Genomic DNA, 9,657 nt, shown 5'->3' on the forward strand with positions numbered 1-9,657 from the left:
ATATATATATATATGATTATGTGCATTGGTTTTAAATGGTTTTGGACTGATTTGATCATGGCATTACTTTATCCCTTCCCTGAGTTACATGCTAGCACTCACTCTGCTAACCATCCTCAAATGTTGTATCCCCATGTGATGTAGGGTTCGGAGATACTTTTGCTTTTCCTGCACACTGATAGGTGATTTTTGGATTGACCATTTTTCCATTCTCCAGATGACCCTCATTTCATTGTCTTGTTTCATTTATGTTTTAGACTATTCCTTTTAGACTCATTTTGTCTATGGATGGGGGCATGTCCACAAAAAAGGTTGTTATTGGTTGTTAGATTCTTTATGGATTACTATGGATTGGAATGGTTATTGAAATTCTTAGATTCCTTTCTGATTAGTTGATTTATCTCTTGTTATATGTTAGGAACTTAGTTCTTTCTTGTTATATATTCAGAACTCGATTCTATCTTGTTATATGTTCAAAACTTATCCGCTGCTAGTTGTATTGTGTTCTAGTTGGTTGGTTAATAGGGGCGGTCTCCAGTCCCTGGCAGATTTGAGATACCTGTAACGACTATGCCCTAGTTTAGGTCATAATATTTTGTGTCCAAGTATTCAGTTTCCTATAATCCATGCATACTCTCCATCCTGTAACTGATCTCATGAGCACCAATCTATTCTTCTCATTAGGGACCACTATGATCCCACCCTTCTTTGGTATGCATTGAATCAGGTTGACCCACTTGATGTATGCGATGGGCTAAAGCACTCCAGCATCTAACCAATTGATGATTTATTTCTTTACTATCTCCTGTATCAGAGGATTCAATCGAAGCCGATGCTCAATGCTGGGTATACAATTCGGCTCATGCTATATCTTATGAATGCAAATACTGGGTGGAATCCCCAGAATGTCTGCTATAATCCACCCTATGGCCCTCTTAACTGAGATTAATGCTTCAACTAGTATCTCCAATAAGTTAGCAACAATAATAACCAACAAGGTATTGTTGGCACCCAAAAATGCATAATGCAAGTGATATGTGAGGGCCTTCAATTCCTAGATCGATGGTTCCTCTATAGATAGTCGAGCTAGAGGAGTAGTCTTATTCTTCAGATCAAGCTCCTTCAGAGCGTAATTATAAGAACCTATATCATACAATGCGTTCACCATCTCATCATACTCATTGCTGTCAAAGTTCATGATAACCGCTGCCAGTGCCTCAACCCCAAGTCTTTCCTCATTGGGTATGGTTAATGCATCGATAATGATAGTGTCTATCACAAACACCAACCTCATATCCTTTGGCTTTCATATCGATTGAAACATATTAAAAATCACCTGCTCATTATTTAGTCTGAATTTTATCTTCCCAACTCCATATCGACCAATGACCTACCCATAGATAGGAAGGGTTACCCATAAAACATCACAAAACATATGGAAATATGAAAGATGCCACCCTCTCCAAAACATCACACAAAATACCAATTGGTTTATTCACGGTCTAATTAACCATTAATAGCCTTATAGATGTAGATTTGGGTGTCCCAATCCCAACTGATTTTATACTTCCAACGACATCAGATTGATATTTACTCTGAATCACATAAAGCTCGATCAAAGATGAAGGGGAGGACATAGAATGGTCTTCAACACAGGCTTGACTACCTTCTTCTTTCTTTTATCCTTGTCAACACTATTCAACACCTGTTGATTTTTATAATGACTCTCCACTAGTCACCAACTTTTTAGATTTTGCTTCAGGTGCCTCTTCTATATCAACAACATCATTTCTAGCTTCATCAATGATCGACATGGAAGGATCAATGGCGTCCTTACTACTTTTAGTGGTTATGGTCGAACAGTGGCTGCCATTCTTAGGATTTTACACTGCATTTCTCATAAGAGTGCTCGATTGATGCTGATTCAAGGTTGCTAACATCTATCTAAATTGCTTCTCTAATTACTTGATTGCAGTAGCATGTGATTCTACTTTCTGGGTCTAACCTAAAATGACTGGCTTAATCTCCTTAAGGAAACTATCCTGACCCTTTACTAGCTTGGACAACATAGCTTCCATCCTTGATTTAGTGTCACAATTCCCCGATGGAACATATTTACCAATATTTTTCTTGTAACCATCTTTACATCTCCAATCACTATCTCTCTCTCTACTTCAATCCCTGTATCTATACCTATAGTAGTTCCGACCTTGATTCCCTTACCTAGAGTTCCAATTTCATGAGCAGATGATTGGCCCTTGGATTGAAAACCTGGCACTCTCTATCTAGATATTTTGCCTCTTCATCCACATTTGAATCATATGATCTAGAGGCCCTAGTGTTCATACCCACTACATTCACCTTCTCAAAATTCATCATCATAAATTACTTTGTCAATAATCCACTTCGTCCTTATTTGAGCATCCTCTTGCACCACAGTGTCATCTGTAACTCTGTGCTTACTGGAAAACCTAATATCATAAGTTCCAGCACCTCTCTTTGCCTCCCGAGTATGCCATCCTCAGTTTGTGGGAGAGATATAATATAATATCTTGGATATTACCTCCTAATACAGGCGCATAAATGCTCTAGCCGTAATAGTATCTGCCATAGTTTTTGGAACTGGTGTTAAGGGCACGATAGAATATTTCACGTAAGTTTCTTTATGCAATTCTATGATTAGGAACCATCATCAACTTTTTCTTAAACCAAAACCATGCCTCATACATTGATTCAAAATGCAACTACCTGAAATTATTTATTTCGTCCTTTCAACTATAGCATTCTAGATAGAGGGAATAAATGGTTTAAAAACTGCCTCCGCAACTCAGTCCAAATGTTAATAGATCCATGAGCTAGTTCCCTTAACCATAACGTAGCTTCACCAGTTAGAAATAAAATGAACAACCTGAGTCTCAGAGATTCCCAATTTACCTCAAGTATAGTGTATGAAGTGAAAATTCTAATAAAATTAATAAGGTGCATATTTGCGTCATCAGTTGGCAAGCCTGCAAACATACTTTTCAAATTCAACAATTGGATCATAGGACTAGTATGTTGAACTTCACAACTGATGGAAATGTAAGAGGAATAATAACTCCTATCTCGATAGGCTCAATGTATCCCAAGTCCTCCTCCGGATCATTATATAGTTGTAAGTACTGATAGGCTAGGAGTACTTGAGCTCTACCTCTTTTACCTATTCTCAATTTTCATCAACTTCTGCTCGATGATTTGCTTATTGTCTCTGGCTTGCTAGCTCTGCCTCCTAAGCTATACAACAGGAATCTGCATTCTTCGTTGTATTAGGAACATTTTCATATACTAATAATTGATCAGTGGTTCAATAAATAGTCTCCTAAATCATACCAAGAGGAGGAAAAGGCAAGCCAGTAGAATTATCTTGAAGCCCCTCAATATGACCTTCACGTTCATGTTCTGACATCCTATGATTTGGTTGTAGGATTCTCTCTGGCTCAAGTTCAAGTGGGATTAAGGGATTGCTTTGACTTTGAATGCTAGTCATAAACCGGCTTATGCCCTAAGAATAACCAAAAAATAAAACCCAAAAACCTCAACAACTTAAATTAATAACTCCACAATTGTATTCCCTGACAATGGCGCCAAAATTTTGATTTCACTCAAAACTACACCTTTAAGAAGTATAAAGTGGTCGGTGTCAAAATATAATAATCCTACTAGGTTGGGGTCGAATCCACAGGGAATAATCTAGAAATATCTCTCGTACTTGTTGAAATCACCGGGCAGTATAGAAAAGTAAATAAGGGATTTGTAGTAGACCATAAAAGTAACAAGATTTGAATGCTTTTAGTTGTAAACAATCTGAAAAGAATACAAGGCTTGTGTTCTCCTTGACTTCTAACTACGTAGATTTATCGTTCTCAATCCAACTATCTCAGTACTACGCATGTAGAATCTAAAAAGTTATGTCTCACCAATAGTCTCTTAGTACCCTTTGGTAAATCTCATTCATCTTCTCTTAGTCTTAGAGTGTCACATTACTAACCCTAGTCTTTTATCCCTATTTTACTTTGTACTCTTGGTTTCAAGTTATTAGACGAGAGTTGATAGCCTCGAATTACTGTTGTGATCTTCTTTTCCCAATCTCTTCCTCTCTCCCAAGTTAGTATTAAATACATGTGGGTTCCTAACATTTGCAACTGTTATGGAAGTAATCCAAGAAAAGTAAATCACAATATATGCAACAATAATAATCTAGAAGGATCTCACACTTTCGCTTCTTCATTATCCCACTAGGGTTCCCAGAACCCTAGCTAAGGGAATTAGCCACTCATGGTAATACCTCATACTTTTCTTAGTCCCATTTAACTCGTAGAATGTCAAGGTTCAACTTTAAAAATGTAGAACTCTTGATACGTGTAGAATTTTTCAGCTCTATACCCACCAAATTGTATATAATTGAATTAGCTTTCCAATGATACAAATTTTGCTTAAATTCGATACTCGGTTAAGAAGTTATGACACTTTTAGTCAGAAACAATAGGCCAACATGATAGCACCGCATCGCGGAGAAATACAGCTTCACAATTGTCCGTTTTCCAGTGAGCCACCATGATTACACCCATTACGATGAACACCAAAATCTCATTCTTTCCTTTTGAGTAGATCATCACGATTGGATAGTATCATGCCAGAAATCACAATGGATCAGACACCGCATCCTGTTGGAGTGCAATTTTGCACTCGTCCTTTTCTAGTGATGCAATGCGATAGCACCGCGTCACGCTAGATCCCAAAATGGCAATTGTCCTTCTTCTAGTAAGCCACCGCGACTGCGGAGCGCCGTGCTGAGGCCCAAAATCGAGATTCTGGTTTTGAATTAATTTGTTCAAAGGTCAACTTAGTCATTTCCCAATCCCCCAAATAGTAAACAACACTAGATTAAACCTATTCTAAGCCCAATATACACATTATTCACAACATTTTTCTCCAAGAAACCCTAGAACTTCAATTTCAAATCCTCAAGAAATCCACATTCCACCATTGTTTTTCTAAGATAACCCAAAATTCTAGATTCCAAATTCAAGAACGTCAAGAATTAATCTTTAACAACACAAATAAGAACTCAAAGTTCAAGCTTCTTTAATTATTCACTAATTAAGGTATGTGGAGTTTTCAACATGGATAATCCTTTCATCCCTATGCCCAAAATTAGTTTTAAAGTTGAATTTTATATGAAATTACATAAATTTTAGTCTAGGGTTTATACCCACTCTTTACTATTTGAGGATTATGAGATTACAATTGATTTAGATGTTGAATTGCATGTCTACTTTCATATTTTTATGTGTATGACATTAATTCTCAGATTTTGAATTGAATTATCAAGATTTTCATTATTTAGCATGAACTTTATGATGATTTGACATAAAATAGACACATGGGTTATTAGCCCTAGTTTGAATGTTGTTATTTCAAGAAGATTATGCTTTTGAGAATCCCATGGTTAGTTATATTTAGATTTTGAACAAAGATTTGATCTTTTGATCTCAGCTTAGTTATGGAATCCACTTTACAATTTTAACTTCAGTTTAAGGTAAATAGATTCACAAGAGGTTTTCATTATAAACCCTTATATTAGCTTTAAGAGTAGATTTCCTACATAATAAGAATACAGATTAAAGGGAGTAATATTTAGCATCGAGTTGGGTATGTTCATATGCCCCAGAACTTTGAGTCAACGTAGGTTTAGATTATTAGATTATTCCCAATTCTATATGGATGATAGTTACAGATGTGATCAGTTAGATTAGGTTATACTCCTTGGTAAAAGTATGACACCTCTCCCCAATGTGAGGTTTTTGATCTGTGAGTAGATGCTAACATATTTAAGGCTTTTAATTAAGAATAATTGAAAAGTCTTAAGCAAATTTTGTCATTTTTGATTGTTTTCTATTTGATATTGCAGTAAAAGTCAGGATGCAAGAGAACCAACAATAATGGAAGTAAAAGAGTTGATTTCTGAGCAAGTAGAGAGGAAAGTATAGCTGATGACTTTCCTGATAAGTCGTTAGCCTTGTCATAAACTATCAGAGTTGCTTTCAGTCTTAGATAGAGAATGAGCTTCAACTAGAATTCATAACGACATTTGTGATAGGTCGTCGGAAGTGTGATAAGCCATCAGGCTCATCATTAGGCCTTAGGCATGGAATGGGATTTGAAAAGAAAAAGCGGCGACAATTATGATAAGATGTCACATGTATGATAAGCCATATTTTCTCATCATCAACCTAAGGCAGATATTGTCAAAAATGAAGAGGAGCTGACGACATTCCTGTTAAGTCATTAGACTCCTGATAAGCCATCACACACGTCATTGCCTATCCGAAAAAATACTATGATCTATGATTTTGTTTCCATAATTAGGCTGAAGTATTTAAAGTATATGTTAGGGTTTTAAAATATAATGATGGGGGAACTAACGTTTTGAGAATATCTTCTCTCTAGTTTTCTGACTTAAACATTACAATTATTTTTGGAGAGATTATTATAATTGTTTTGGGATTTTCTACTGTGAATCAAATCTGAGAAACACTTGTTGCTATTGATCTTGCTGTAAGTTCATATATCAAAATATGAATTCAACTTGTTGTCTTGATTATTTTATTATGAGTATCTAAATTCTCGTAACCCGAGTTGTGGGATCTATGGGTTTGGGTTTGGAACGTAACTAAGTTTTCAAGATTATAACAGTGGTAGAATCTTCTTGTTAATTCCATTATTTTATACTCTGACTGTTGGTTGCAAATAGTAGGCCTTGTTTACTGGTGATTTGCTTGAGATAAGAAATCATCCCTAGTAAGAAGTGAATTATCAACAGGGACTTGGAAGCATCAAACTTCCATTTAATAATTAATGTTGTAACAATATTAATTAACTTGAGATAACATCCTTTTAGGAAATATAACTTCCCTAAGTTCGAGAGAATTAGGTGGTTAAATGTCTAAATAGGTTGAGAAATATTTAGACACAAATTCGACAAGGATAGTCTGCTGTTCCTACCTACCACAAGATCTTAAACCGTTGCTAGCATCTGTCAAATACCAACACCCATAGTGAACATAACTCTAGTTTTCCTTATCATGTTGATTTCAAACACTGAATTGAGAAGTAATTAATTGTTACCTTTGCAAAAAACCCCATTCACAGGAAACTAATAACTATCAGTTGATTAACCTACAGATAACTCAAATTCACACCTCTTGAGTTAGGGATTCAACTAAAATTCACACCATAAGCTATCACATTTGTGATGGCTTATCAGACTATGTCATCACAAGTTGAGAAAAATAATCCTGTTCTATTTAAGGTTAACGACACGAATGATAAGTTATCAAATTTGTGATGACTGATCAGATTATGTCATCACAACTTTGATCTGATATATTTATGAACCTCTTTTGAGCGATGGAACTATAATGACTGAATTTCTTAAGTTGGATGATCATGAGTGCTAAATGATTGGTTTCTTTTGCTACGGGTATTTTAATGGCACCCAAAGGAAAAATCCACAAACCTACAAAGAAATTAACAAAGAGGAGTGTACCTCGAAGTCTCTTCAATGAGGAATCTAATTAAGAGGAGGAGGAGCCACTGCTCAGAAAGCAAAAGAAAAAAAAAACCCTAAAAAAGCCTTTGCCATCTCCACCAGTTAAGTTAGAGGAGAGTGAAAAAAGTGATACTAAGAAACAACACCACATGCCAGTATAGCTTCTGAATAGACGACTACTGAGCAGCCTGAGTCTGAGCATTCTAAGTCTGGGGGCTTGATTCTGAGCATGCTGAATCTAAGCAACCTAAATTTGAGGGACCATCATCTGAGTCCCCTTCTGCTGAGCAATAGGATGATGAAGAATCTCCAATTCGGGAAACTCTAGTTAAATACAAGAACTCCAGGGTTTGAGGCAGTCCTAGGTGGCAAATTCCTAAGGCACAGAAAATCTTCTATGATGGGTTTCTCAGAACTAAAATAGGGACCATTAAAAGGCCAATCTTTGAAGAAAATAAGATCATCACTACTGGGTTGAGAAGATATCCTGAAGTGGACTAGAAATTCTGAGACTACAACTTTGGATGGACCACAAAAGAAGAAAGCTCATTTTTCCCTATGCTAGTTTGGGAGTTCTATGCAAACTATCAGGATCAATTGGAGAACATATACAAAGAAGGGAAGAAATCAGCAGATCAACCCTTGTTGGATTAAGTTCCAGTACGGGGTGTGATGGTGGATCTCTCCGAAACAATAATCAACAGATTTCTTTATGGACCCAAATTCACTCCTCAGGACACTTCACCTATATTCTACTCTCGGTTGAGGCATCATGCAAATCAACGATCTTAGTTAGCCACCCTCATAGCTGAAGGAAAACCTGAATAAATGACCAACCCAAATAAAAGAATTTTCAAGGCTTCCCTGACTCAAGAGATAAGGTTTTGATAGGGTGTAGTGCACACCCATTTGATGCCTATTGAGGGAGATAACATCCTTGTAGATGATAAAGCAATACTAGTCATAAGTATTATGGCTAAACTCAACTTAAGAAATTATTGCTGAGGAGATAAAAATTCGAGTCTCAAGTCCCGACATGGCATATCCTTTCCCTTGTCTAATTACGAGGTTGTGTAGGGTAGCCAATGTACCTGAGGTTGTAGGGATAGACAACAAACTGCCAGATAAGAAGACCCATAACCCTATCCAATATAATGAAAATCAACTAAAGTTGACACTTGACAAAGGATTTGGGGTTGCAACAGATCCACCAGTTACAGATACCAGCTCAACACCTAATGTAGAGGTGCTGGATTTTGAAGCTGAACCACTGAAATTCCTAGCATTAGCAGACTCAGTTCCTAGAAATGAAACAAATCCTTTAGCTGTTGTGTTTACTACAGAATTTGCCTTCAACTCAATAAATTTTAGGAGAGTGGTAAAACAAGCCAAGTGGTGCGAGACTCAACTATAAATTTTTTCCATGCAATTTGCCTCTATGGTAGACAAGAGGATTAAGGTCGCATTTGAGCCCTTCCGAGCCTTGCCCAATCGGATTGATGATTTGGAAAACCATTTCAATACACGGTTAAGAGAAAATTAAGGCTCAGACCTTGCACAATTTAGATCATCCCTGGACAAGGTAAAGCCAGATGTTGGAGTATTATAGCAGCACCAACTTATGGTGTCAGCAGACCCGACTGTTAATGAGTCTAAGGGTGAGATCCCATTACTTGATCTAACAGGGGAACAATGAAGAAAAAGAAGAAGAAGGGCAAGAAAAAAGGTAAGGGTAAGCGAGAAAGGCCTGATAGCAATGAAAAAAGAAAAGAGGAGAAGAGGACAAAAAAGAAGGCTAAAAAAGAGAAGACGAAGAATGCGATGATTGAGACCCTAGTTGACAATGAGAAATAGGAGGAGGCCCTACGAGCAAGAGCCATAGGTTCCTCAACTAGTAGGCCGCCAACAACTGCTAGGCCAGATGTGTCAGAATGGAGGGAGGCTCCCAATGGAGGTAAGGCAGCGATGATGTAACAGTAGGGTCAGGGACCTATGATCCCCGAGATTGATCTACTCCAGGTATACCTTAACCCTTAGTTCAATTTTTCTTTGATTTTAAGTTGAGG

This window comes from Capsicum annuum, chromosome 3 (assembly GCF_002878395.1).
Source record: "Capsicum annuum cultivar UCD-10X-F1 chromosome 3, UCD10Xv1.1, whole genome shotgun sequence".
Classification (NCBI taxonomy): Eukaryota; Viridiplantae; Streptophyta; class Magnoliopsida; order Solanales; family Solanaceae; genus Capsicum; species Capsicum annuum.